At 44.4% G+C, this 12279-nt stretch overlaps 1 protein-coding gene across 1 annotated transcript in view; it reads right to left on the bottom strand.

Moving 5' to 3' along the window:
• The window catches only part of LOC116686615 (calcium/calmodulin-dependent protein kinase type II subunit delta), a gene marked incomplete in the record, with an annotated part of 176474 nt that overhangs the window by 159965 nt on the left and 4230 nt on the right, over positions 1–12279 (bottom strand).

Genomic DNA, 12279 nt, shown 5'->3' with positions numbered 1-12279 from the left:
GTTGTCCTGGTGAAACAGAGAGCAGTGTCATGAATGTGGAAAGAAATCCACTTAGCTGAACAGAGGTAGCGGTGGAAAGGCTAGGTTTAAAATCTTTTAAGAATAGTGCCAATACGATATCACGAGTTCTAGTAATGGTATCTTATCAACTTTATTTTGTACAAACACCAATGTTTCCAAATGGTAAATGTTGTCCTAGCCCAGGCTGATATACCTGAGTAAAAAGCCTAAAATTCTAATTTAAAAGGTCAAATGACATGCTGCTCTTTGGATGCTTTTATATAGAGGTCCCCTAATACTGCATCTGAAGTCTCTTTTATAGAGACCTTAGTGGTCCCCTAATACTGGATCTGAAGTCTCTTTATATAGACCTTAGTGGTCCCTAATACTGGATATGAAGTCTCTTTTATATAGACCTTAGTGGTCCCCTAATACTGCATCTGAAATCTCTTTTATATAGACCTTAGTGGTCCCGAATACTGTATCTGAAATCTCTTTTATATAGACCTTAGTGGTCCCGAATACTGTATCTGAAGTCTCTTTATATAGAACCTTAGTGTCCCTAAAATAACTACTGGATCTGAATTCTCTTTTATATAGACCTTAGTGGTCCCTAATACTGGATCGTGAGTCTCTTTTATATAGACCTTAGTGGGCCCCTATAACGGCATCTGAGTCTCTTTATATAGACCTTAGTGGTCCCTAATACTGAGTTCTGAAAGTCTCTTTTATATAGACCTTAGTGGTCCCTAATCCGTATCTGAAGTCATCTTATAGTAGACCTTAGTGGTCTCTAATACTGTATCGAAGTCTCTTTATATAGACCTTGTGTCCCCTGAAATACTGTATCGAAGTCGCTTTATATAGACCTTAGGTCCCCAATACTGATCTGAAGTCTCTTTATATAGATAGCACCTTAGTGGTCCCTAATACTGGATCTGAAGTCTCTTTATATAGACCTTAGTGGTCCCTAATACTGTTCTGAAGTCTCTTTATATAGACCTTAGTGGTCCCTATACTGTATCTGCAGTCTCTTTATATAGACCTTAGTGTCCAATACTGTATCTGAATCTCTTTATATGACCTTAGTGGTCCCTAATACTGGTTCTGAAGTCTCTTTTATATAGACCTTAGTGGTCCCTACTACTAGCGATCTGAATCTCTTTATATAGACTATTGGTCCCTAATACTGTCTGAAGTCCTCTTTATAGAACCTTAGTGGTCCCTAATACTGTATCTGAAGTTCCTTTATATAGACCTTAGTGGTCCCTAATACTGATCTGAAGTCTCTTTATAGACCTTATGGGTCCCCTAATACTGTATCTGAAGTCTCTTATATAACCTTAGTGTTCCCAATACGGTATCTGAAGTCTCTTTATATAGGACCTTAGTGGTCCCTAATACGGATCTGAAGTCTCTTATATAGACCTTAGTGGTCCCTAATACTGTATCTGAAGTCTCTTTATATAGCCTTAGTGGTCCCTAATACTGTATCTGAATTCCTTTATAAGACCTAGTGGTCCCTAATACTGTATCTGAAGTCTCTTTATATAGACCATTGAGTTGGGTCCCTAATACTGGATCTGTAAGTCTCTTTATGTATGACCTTGTGGGCCCTAAACTTTATCTGAAGTCTCTTTATATAGACCTTAGTGGTCCCTAACACTGTATCTGAAGTCTCAATGTGCATTTTCTTTTTAGTAACTCACATCACACTTTCAGTCACTATGACGACCACTACAGTCAAAAACATTGTGCCAAAATATGAACCGCAACACTGGTGTGAATGGGCTTGTCTGCTAGAAATAGCTACCGACTGTTACCTTGAAACCATCCAGCAAATAGACGGTGCCGTAGGGAGGTCACCTGAAACCGGTGATTTAAGTTTTTGAGCGATATGCACCCCCCACTAACCTGGAAAACGGTTGTAAAAGACTAGCCGACGTTAATACATGTCGGAGGGATACAGCGTCTCCTGCAGCGGGGGGGGGGGGGGGGGGGGGGGGGGGCATTCGCTAGCGTTAGCTCCTGGTCTCATCTGGGGTCTGATCAACAGTAAATTCATGTAATTCAGTGTCCACAAGGCTGTTTTCCAATGAGCGGTAACCGCCTGAGTGCGGATTTCGTGTCACGGCTTTTGTTGCCGTTTGTCACGTTGCAACGTTGAGTGACAAGTGCACTCGCCCCCTGTGCATTTGGTTGCCATGACTTCGCGGGCGGTAACGTCCCGTCACGGTCCCAGTCGCTCACCCTAAAAGGGGAGACGGCGGACGACAGCTGGCTTGCGTTCAGCAGGGCAGACGGCTGTGCGGAGTCGTGTGATTACGACATTTCTGATGCCCTGGCGGCAGAAATTTTAAAAATCGAGGAAACACGGCGTTGTTCTTTAGACAAAAGGAAAAACTACAAACTCCAATTCCACTGAAGTTAGGACAATGATTTAAACGTAAATAACAACACGAGGATTTGCAAATGGTTTTCAACCTATATTCAATTGAATGCACTACCAAACAAGGTATCAAAATGTTCAAACTGATAAACTTTATTCTTTTTTTTTTTTAAATAATCACGCATTTTATAGCAACGAGACACACTCAAATAACATTCAGGTCGTACACAAGACACACACACACACACACACACACACACTTTCATGTCTGGTCATAGCAGGGTGCTGTGTAAATGGCACGCTGAGCCCCTGACATTAGCTGCTAAGCCAACCGCTGGCACTGCACATACACCGACCAGTGGTGTGTGCTCTAATAGAGCACTTTATTTAGAATGTGTGCGTGTGTGTGTGTGTGTGTGTGTCCCTGCGGGTACAGGAGAGTGTGGCAGGAAGGCTTTAGACCAAGTCTGGATAGAAAGCTCAAAGGGCTCGGGTCATCACCCATGTTGCCAGGCTTACAGCTGACATGAAACGCAGTTGGCTCCAGCATGCTAAAGTACAGTCAGTGTGTGTGTGTGTGTGTGTGTGTGTGTGTGTGGCTTAAGAAGAACTTACAGGGATCAATGTGGTTAAATGAAGCTACGCGAAAAAAAGGCTCATTTCCAATTCGGGGTATTATATATATTATATCATTGTTCAGCTAAATGTGACTGAGCCATGTGATTCATAGGACACTGACGGCATCATGCACTGGCATAATTAACAGCACAAAGCCTGCAATACACTCACACGCTTACATTACCCCCACACACACACACTATATTTAGCTCTCCATCACTTTTTGTTTCCATGGGAATGAAGAGTTCACAGTGAGCGACAGGGGCTCGGGGTGTTTTCCTGAAGCGAAATGACAGAATGGCTGGCTCCTGAACCGTAGCTGGCGTTTCTCCACAGCCTGGTGGGTTTGTCAAGTGATCATTTCCACTCGGCTGAGCCCAAGCATCGCCGGGTCTGTGTTTAACCACTGCCCCAGTTTCCCCCTCTACACGAGCCTGCTCCGTCACTGGAGACAGCCTTTCAGTTCGCTACATCTGGATAACGTCTCAGTTCCACGCCGGTCTCAGTAATAGGGATTCTGCTTTGAAGAGAGGGGTTTAGGATAAGTCATTAGCAGGAACTTGCTACAAACTTGCATTATGGTTTAAATTCAAAACATGACTGAAGCTGCATGTGTGTTGTGAACTTTACCATGCATTATAGCAGCGCAGACTGAGCCTAGTTTTCATGTTTGTTTTTACAATTTGAAGGATTGTATAGTCACATAACGGGCTCCTATTTTTGATTTATTATTTCAGTTAATACTGAGTTTAAGCATCCGTGTTTATGTGTACTGATACAGGCTGATTCAACCAACAGTAGTACACTTTAGGTATCTACTTCCAGTATATTTCTTGGGAATTTTTGGCCTTTATTGACAGGACAGCTGAAGACACGAAAGGGGACAAAGACTCCGCAGGTCCGAGTCAAACCCAGGCCCGCTGCGTCGAGGACTAAACTTCTATATATGGACACCCGTTCTACCAAAGTGAGCTACCCGGGCATTTAACACATGTGTTTGAAAAACTATAAATATAAAAATGGAACCTAACTTAAAGTAGTTTTCTTATTATGTTGCCCTGTGATTGTGTCCATTTTGAAAAGCACTGTATTTTATGTCTGGAGAGACTCGGCATTCTCTCCACTGAGGTGGAAGACATGTGCATCTGTCAGTAAATCAGCCAAAATGAGTTGGACAATATCAGCATATCAGATGTGGGCAAAAAGACCAACATTGTGCGTCTCTAATGCACCTAAAGTTTGACAGACGTAACGCAGTCAGTGTGCAAGAAAAGCCACTTAAAAAACTACAAAAGCTGCAACAACAACACTTCAAAGATGGACTCATTAACAATATGACACACAAGCAGCAACCGTTAACACCGTTGTGTTTCTCGAGGGAATCGGACGCGTTTTACAGCCGGGACCCAATCAAAAAGGGGAAGCTGCACCCTGGGGAGTCACACCAATGCTGCTCCCGACCCGAGCTGAACCCTACCTATATTATTAGGACGGCACAATATAAAAAGCAAAAAAAAAAACAACGCTGTTGCGATATTAACCGGCACAATGCACGTATGGCAAAAGACACGTCGTTGTGTCTGAAGTGCTTCCTTTTATAAATCAACTCCGTGTTTGATTTTTTAAATAAAAAAAAAAAAAATAATAAAAAAAGACTGTTGGAAAGGATTTCCTTTCATCTTTTTTGAAATTCAACAAGCAGTTTGTTGCATTTTAGCAGAACACTGAAAAGCAATGGGGTATAATAGTATGGCCGTATACTTCAAAGGGACGGCACAAACACAGGATGCAGTACTTTAATGCTGTAGGCCCTTGTGTAAATATTGAACATACAGACACGAAGATGAATTACAATGTCTTCTCACAGCATAGATGCCCATAAACAGATGAGGTTGCCAAGATAAACTCTGTCAAACAGTCGTCACCGATGGTTTACTTGAACCCAATTGTCCCGCTCCAGTCCCGTGGTTAGTCCTTGGGGAGGCCCAGCACCGGAAGGCCCTGCCTTTGGTGTGGGGCCAAGGTTCACATCCACGTAAAGCCTCTCCAGTTAGCGGGAGCTTCCCGTTTAGGAGTTCTCCTCACACAGCAGTGAGTCTGGGGTTCCCCCCCCCCCCCCTCGCTGAACTTGACTTTCAGCTCCGCCGGCCTGCTTTAGTATCCCTCAGCCGGTCTAACGTGCGTGTGTTTAGATCTCTCTGAAAGCCCTGTAAACCAGGGCTTTTTTTTTTGCATTAAGTAAACCAACACGTGTATAATATAAATCTTATATTTTATCTGTTTGCCTGAATTAGTTTTTTTCACCGACAGTAATGTGTGATCCTTAACTATAATGGTCTGTCATAACCAATTGGGACCTTCTAGTGGTCATGTGGTTTTCAAACTCAGGGCTAAAAGGCTAAGGTGCAGCAGCCAAGTCGTGCACCATCTGAGTCGAATGAATGTCAAAGTCTATGCCCACAACAATACTACCTAAATGACTTTTCACAGATCTAATGGCTGTAGTTGGTCCCTGGTGGACTCCTTTAGCAAGTTCTGTCTTTGAGACCACAGTGCATACTAGTTTCTTTGGCCCTAGGCTACATCCTTTGCGCTCCACTTCCGGGATTGCTGCAGGAAATTCCACCGGACGCGTGTATTTTCCGTTTCCTTCCGCTTTCCTCGTGTTGGGATTTTAAAGTCGGTGGCTTTGTGAGGACTATGGTTGACTGCTCCTCAGACCATCTGTCCAGTCTGAGCTCTCTCTCACATGGAGTTTTAATGGTCCATGATGATCCTGATTGGTTAAAAGAAAGGCCAATAAACCAGAGAATGTTTTCCTTCCAACCCTGAATGCTGTGTGGACTAGCCAGACCCACCTAATAGTCATAATTAGCTTTAACCTCTTAAAAAATAGCCAATACGTAAACAGAACTGGGTGTTTTGTCCCGACAGGAAAGAAACACAAGTGAGGATGCAACAAAATCCCTGCTGCATTGTCATCATCACCAGGTGCTCGGTTTCAGGACGTAGAGATTCTCTTGGGAACGGCTTGAATTAGGGCTGCACGATTATGGCCAAAATGATAATCGCGATTATTTTGATCAAAATTTTGATCGCGATTATTCTCACGATTATTTGTTGATTTTAACCAAAACAAATTTTATTGTCACATAGGCTATTTATAACTGCGAGGGGGAGTGTGATGGACGCTACTCACAGAGAGAAGGCTGATCATTAGGAACGGGTCCAGCACGGGTCGAATGGCGGATACACACGACAGTGTGTATGAAACGTCTGTATCTTCACTGCGCTGCATTTTTATGAACTATGATATTCTGGCCATGGGTCACATCTCTGGTCCAGGTCCAGGCTTCGGTACAGCAGCTCCGTCTCCCACGCTGTGACTCTACCAACTGAAGTTAGTTGCATTCAGTAACTTCTTCTGTGTTCTTCGCCGTAGCGGCCGCGATAACAGTTACCCGCGGAAACACTGGTACAAATACAGGTTTGCCCCCTCATTCTTAACAATATACAGCTGTGTTAATGAAAAATTAAAACTGTGGACAAAAATCAGAAGTGTGGACCGGGGCAGGCAGAATGTAGTGGCGGGGGAGCGAGCGAGAGGTAGGAGGAGAGAAGACCAAGAGGATCGGGAAGAGCGTAGAATAGAAATGATCCAACATCAGGCCTCGGCCTTTTACAAGACGAAATGGGTCAGCGTACACGCAAAATTTTAAAACGTTTAGATCATATAAACCAGACATTGCAGCGGATGCGAGGACATTAGCACCGGTGGTCCTAGGGAGCTAACAGCAAAAGGCGCTACTAGGCTAACAGCTAACAGACGCAACTAGCACGACTAGCACTGGTCACGCTGTTGTCTGAAAAAAAAAAAGAACAACCAATAGGACAATAGTTGTTGCGTACTGGTAAAACCTGTGAGACTGACGTATTACCGACTGCTATCTGTTAGTTTTCCTCGTCCTCTGTCCTGTCCTGGACTGTCTCCATCTAGAAAACGTAGCTGCACGGGGGGTGCAGGAAACTCTGACTGGCTATCCGAGCAGACGGCTTTACGGAGCGCGTAGATTGGCTTGCAAAAAAAACGGAGCGTTCTATGAAATGACGCTTTATAAAAAATATCGCTCGATCACGACCAAATTGATCGTGGGAAGTCCAAATCGTGATCGCGATTAAAATTCGATTAATTGTGCAGCCCTAGCTTGAATGTAACAGACGTTCATTAAAAATCAAAAGGTTACGCACTAGCTTTTAACATTTTAGACACAAATATGGTAATATTAATCACAGCCCAAATGGATGTGAAAGTGCACGTTTTGCTTGAAAAATGTAACATTTTCCTGAAAGAGGACCCTTTGACCCCCCCCACCCCACCACACATGCACCAGTGTTTCACAATCACTGAAACTGAAGGTAGGGAGCACAAAGTAGTAAAATACAAAATTATTACAATAAACCCCCAGGATAGGCCTACCTAACAACACACATACACACAACCGCAAAAGACATCCACATCTCAAGTAGGGATGGACCGATTTACAAGCTTTTCAAGGCTCATAGAGATCATTTGTAGTTAATAATACAGATATTTGGAACCGATATGCATTTACAGTCAAAATGAAAATTTGTAAAATCAAAATTAAGATTTTGGAATGTTACAAACTCCAACACAAAACCTTGTTGAAATGCTTTGAGCAATTATTTAACAAATGATCAACTTTGAAGATAATCCCCAGTATCAGATAGTTGTGTGTGTGTAGTGTTGGGTGTGTTGTGGTGTGTGTGTGTGTGTGTGTGTGTGTGTGTGTGTGTGTGTGTGTGTGTGTGTGTGTGTGTGTGTGTGTGTGTGACATGAAGTCGGACTCGATGAGTGAAACCCAAGCACAGCGACGGACACCGACCTGGAGTATCGCACTTTGTAATTCATTAACTTTATCAAAATTACAGATAATCTGCAAACTGCCAAAAACAGCCCGATAAACCTGTCAGGTCGTCGATGTATCCCTAATCTCCAGGAAATACCAAATAAGCGCAGAGCCCAGCGCCGTGTATCTGGGTGAAACATCATGTGTTGAGTCCCAGGATCCACATCAACAACATAATAAATCAGGATGAGCCTCTCAATGGAAAGGGCCTCTGGTTTGAGAGGTTAACAGTCCACGTTGAATAAAACACTAAAATAACAAAGCACTATTACATCACATCTGTGTGTGGTGATGCTGTGTGGTGTGTGTGTGTCTGTGGTGTACCTGTTTAATAATTTGGGGGACCAAAAACTGGGATACAGTATAGTTATGGGGGTCCTGACAGCTTGTGTGGGACAAAAATGTGGTCCCCTTAACGTTTAAGGGCTGTTAGAGGGTTAGATTGGTTTTAGGATCAGGGGTTAGAGTTAGGTATATGGTCGAGGTGAGGGTAAAGCTTAGGCATTTAGTGTGTCATGGTTAGGCCGAGGGTAAAGGGTTAAGGTTAGGCCTTTAGTTGTCATGGATGGGTGAGGGTAAGGGTTAGGTTAGGCATTTAGTGTCCTGGTAGGGTTAGGGTGAGGGTTAAGGTTAGGCTTAGTTGTCATGGTTAGGTGTTGAGGGTAAGGGTTTTAGGTGCAATTTAGTTGTCCTTGTATGGAGGGTGGGGTTTAAGGCTAGGCATTTAGGTTTGAGGTAAGGTTAGGGTAAGGGCTAGGGATATTGCAGATTATGGTCAAATTAAAGGTGCAAAGCAGCGATGGAGGGATCCTCGTCGATAGGCCACGCGCGCGTTCAGTTCGGGGGTTATACCGGCGGACGCTATCTCTTGCGCACGCCGCCGCTCGCATTTGGCTTGTCCACTCGTACCCTGAACAAGCGTCGCCAATGAAAAGTGAAAAACTCCCTGCTGAGTTAACTGATACCTCACACAAGCTAACGTCCAATACACGTCATATCCGTGAAAGGGGGCCGTGGCCCGCATCATAAGAGGGCGTGTCAACCTCACCTATGAAGCAAGAAATCTCTGCTGAGAGTTCAGTTGATATCCTCAACAAAAAGCCCTACACGGTCATACAGGTATATCTATCTGTGAAAGGGGGAAGGTTGGTCGCATCTAAAGGGGGGGGTCACAAACATATCACCAATGAAAACGGAGCAGATCTGCTGAGTTCATTGATACCTCACACAAGCCTATAACGTGACATACAAGTCATTATCTGGGAAAAGGGGCGTGGCGCATCATAAGAGGGTCTGGTCAACATCACCATAAAAAGGAGTCTTTGTGAGTTCATGATACCTCACACAAGCCTATTGGGTCATACAGGATCCTTAACTGGGAAAAAGGGGGCGTGGCCGCATATAGGGGGGCGGGTCAATAACATCACCAATAAAAACGGAGTCTGGCATGAGTTGACTGATACCTTCCCTAGAAGATCTATGTTGTACACAGTTTCAAATGTATGAAAGGGGGCTGTGGACGGCGATGTGACATGGGCGTGTCGGTCATAATATAGGGGCCTATCCACTATCACATGTAGAATGCCACACTTTCTAAAGTTTCATGTAAATCGGATGATGTTTGTCATATTAAGTGCTTATTTCCTGTTGACAGGGTGGTGGGCGCTATCTCAAAAACGAGTCCATATTTGGCTGCTAGATGTTTCAGGCCTGGATCTCTTGGTGTTGTGGGGAAAATGTCTAAGCAGTACGACAACGTACACTGTAGTTTAACAGCCAATTAATTCTTAATTGCTAAAACACACAAGAATGGCGCCATGCACGCCCACACCGTATACAAAGACGTTTTTCTTTTAATAAATTTCATATTCAACATCTTAGTGACAAAGAACAAGGTTTGAAGGTGATTCGGATAAAATCTCTCGGAGTGGGAGTTCGTTAAAAGTATAGCACACTTGTTCCTTTAGGATCACTCTTCCTGGTGACACTAGGGGGCGCTATGGGACGTTGAGGCGAATTTGGCATGTAGATGTTGTCAGGGGCGACAGACTACTGATGAATCGCTGACAAAGTTTCAAGGTCAATTGGTACAATGTACCTCAAGTTACCACTCACTCCTGTCAGACGGGCATAGTCCTGTTGCCAGGATGGTGGCGCTATCTCCAAAAATAAATTTTGGCCTGTAGTGTCCTCAGGCTGGACTCTTGGTGATTGTGGAAATTTCGAAGCAGATACGGACAAGTTACACTGTAGGTTACAGATCAATTCATATCCTTGCTAAACACACAAAATTGGCCGCCATGCACGCCCACACCGTTATGACGAAAAGATTTTTCTTTTAATAACTTTTCATCGTGGTAAAATCTTAGGATGTAGTACCACACCAAGTTGAAGCTGAGCGGATTGCAATCTCTAGGAGGATGTTTGGTTTAAAGTATAGCACCTGGGCTTTTAGGCCCTACTTCAAGTGTTGCACATAGGGGGCGCTATGACTTTGAAAGGCCATGCGGGTTGGTAGTGTAATTGTCAAGGGGCGGGACTCGATGAATAGTGGGAAAGTTTCGAGCTAATCGGACAAAGTAAGCTCCAAGTACAACCCAATTCCTGTTCCTGGTGGCGAATCGCAAGCAAAATGGCCGCCCGCCTGATCGGACACCGGCCCATATGCGAAAAAGTTTTTCTTTTAATAAATTTTCATGTAACATGTAGAGGACACACACCAAGGTTTTGAAGATGATCGGACGAAAGCACTCTCGGAGGAAGTTCGTTAAAGTTTACACATGGAACTGAGGGCAAAATAAAGCGCACTCATTTTGCACGTTCAAAACAAAAATGGCGGACCTTCATGGGTTTAGGGGGTTGGGCGACCCTGGAGTTTAGGTCCGCCCGCCAGTTGATACATATGTGTACCAATTTCGTTGGACTCTACGTTAAAACGTCTGTGCAGGGGCTGAATTCTTAAATTGTAGGTGGCGCTAGCGAGCCATTTTTTGCGCCTATTCCCCGTAAACCATTATTTAAAATACGTAAATTTCACCAGACCTGATGCGAGCGCACAAATTTGGTGAGTTTGTGATATGATAAGGCCTCCAAAACGGCCGAATTCCACATTTTTGGCGGCTACAAAAATAAAGAAAGAATAAATAATAATAGAGAATATATAATTTCCATTTGAGTTCCAATAGGGCCTTCGCAGCCTGTGGGCGCTCGGGCCCTAATAATAATAATAATAATCCTTCAGTTCCAATAGGGCCTTCGCGCCTGTCGCGCTCGGGCCCTAAGACCGGTGTCCCCACAACAGATAGTGAGAACAAGGTGTGTGTGTGTGTGTGTGGTGGTTGTGTGTGTGTCTGTGGTGTGTGTGGTGTGGTCAGCGAAGCATTCGGCCAAGCAATCTCGGCATGGAATCAGATCACGGACTCCCTTTCTATAAACTTCTACACTTCTCTCTTTCTACTCTCCTTCCCTTCATCACTCACTTTCTTCCCTCTCATTCAGACTTCCAATGTCTCGCCATACTGGAGAACTGGCTATGAACGGAGATGCTGCTGCATCACTGAACCAGTGAGAGAAGACACGGGAGATTATCTTTTTACTTGTTGTTTGGCCTCTAGTCTTTTCTTATAAAACCACATGTACTTTTCTCCGTGCAGCTGTTAATGCTGCGAGGAAAGCCCCTGCCTCCCCCGTGAGAGAGGCCACCATCTGCTGTGGGCCTTTTCAAGCCTATCTCCTTTTGTTTGAGCGTGTCGTGCGCTCTCCTTCTCCTTCGACGTGGGGATTAATCAACAATGCAACTCCCAGACAGCGGGGCCTGGACCCACACTGCACAGATGTGAGAAAACAAAAGAATTCATGCCTTCACTTCCTGGATAGATGATCTATTTAAAAAAAAAAAAAAATAGAGATACTTGAGAGGAGAAAAAACAAGGAAAAAATAAAATAGATTCTCAATTCCACGTGAAAAGACAGCGCTGTGAGTCACGTACAGCTCGTCAGACGCGGATGAGTCACTACAGTAGCTCCCTCCTTCACGCTGGTGTCACTTTGACGAGCGGAGTCACAGAAATGGAAAGCAACGGGAAGCAAAAGTGAATGTGAAAGGGGTGCAGGAGTGCGATTTGGTTATGGTCATACACGCTTTCTCACACGCTGGTCATTAGTCTCCAAGCTCGTCTGTGAAAGCAGGAACGTGGTCAAGGTCTCAAACGGGGGGGGGGGGGGGGGGGGGGGGGGGGGGGGGGGGGGGGCTATAGGGATACATGCTAAACCGGGGATATTCTGTCGCTCTCTCGCCCTTGTCTCTTTTGCCACCCTTCTTTTCCCCTCCCTTCCCTACCCAGC

Source organism: Etheostoma spectabile, unplaced genomic scaffold (assembly GCF_008692095.1).
Source record: "Etheostoma spectabile isolate EspeVRDwgs_2016 unplaced genomic scaffold, UIUC_Espe_1.0 scaffold403, whole genome shotgun sequence".
Lineage (NCBI taxonomy): Eukaryota > Metazoa > Chordata > Actinopteri > Perciformes > Percidae > Etheostoma > Etheostoma spectabile.
Note: the sequence above shows the minus strand (reverse complement) of the source record. Positions and strands in the feature narration are given on the sequence as shown.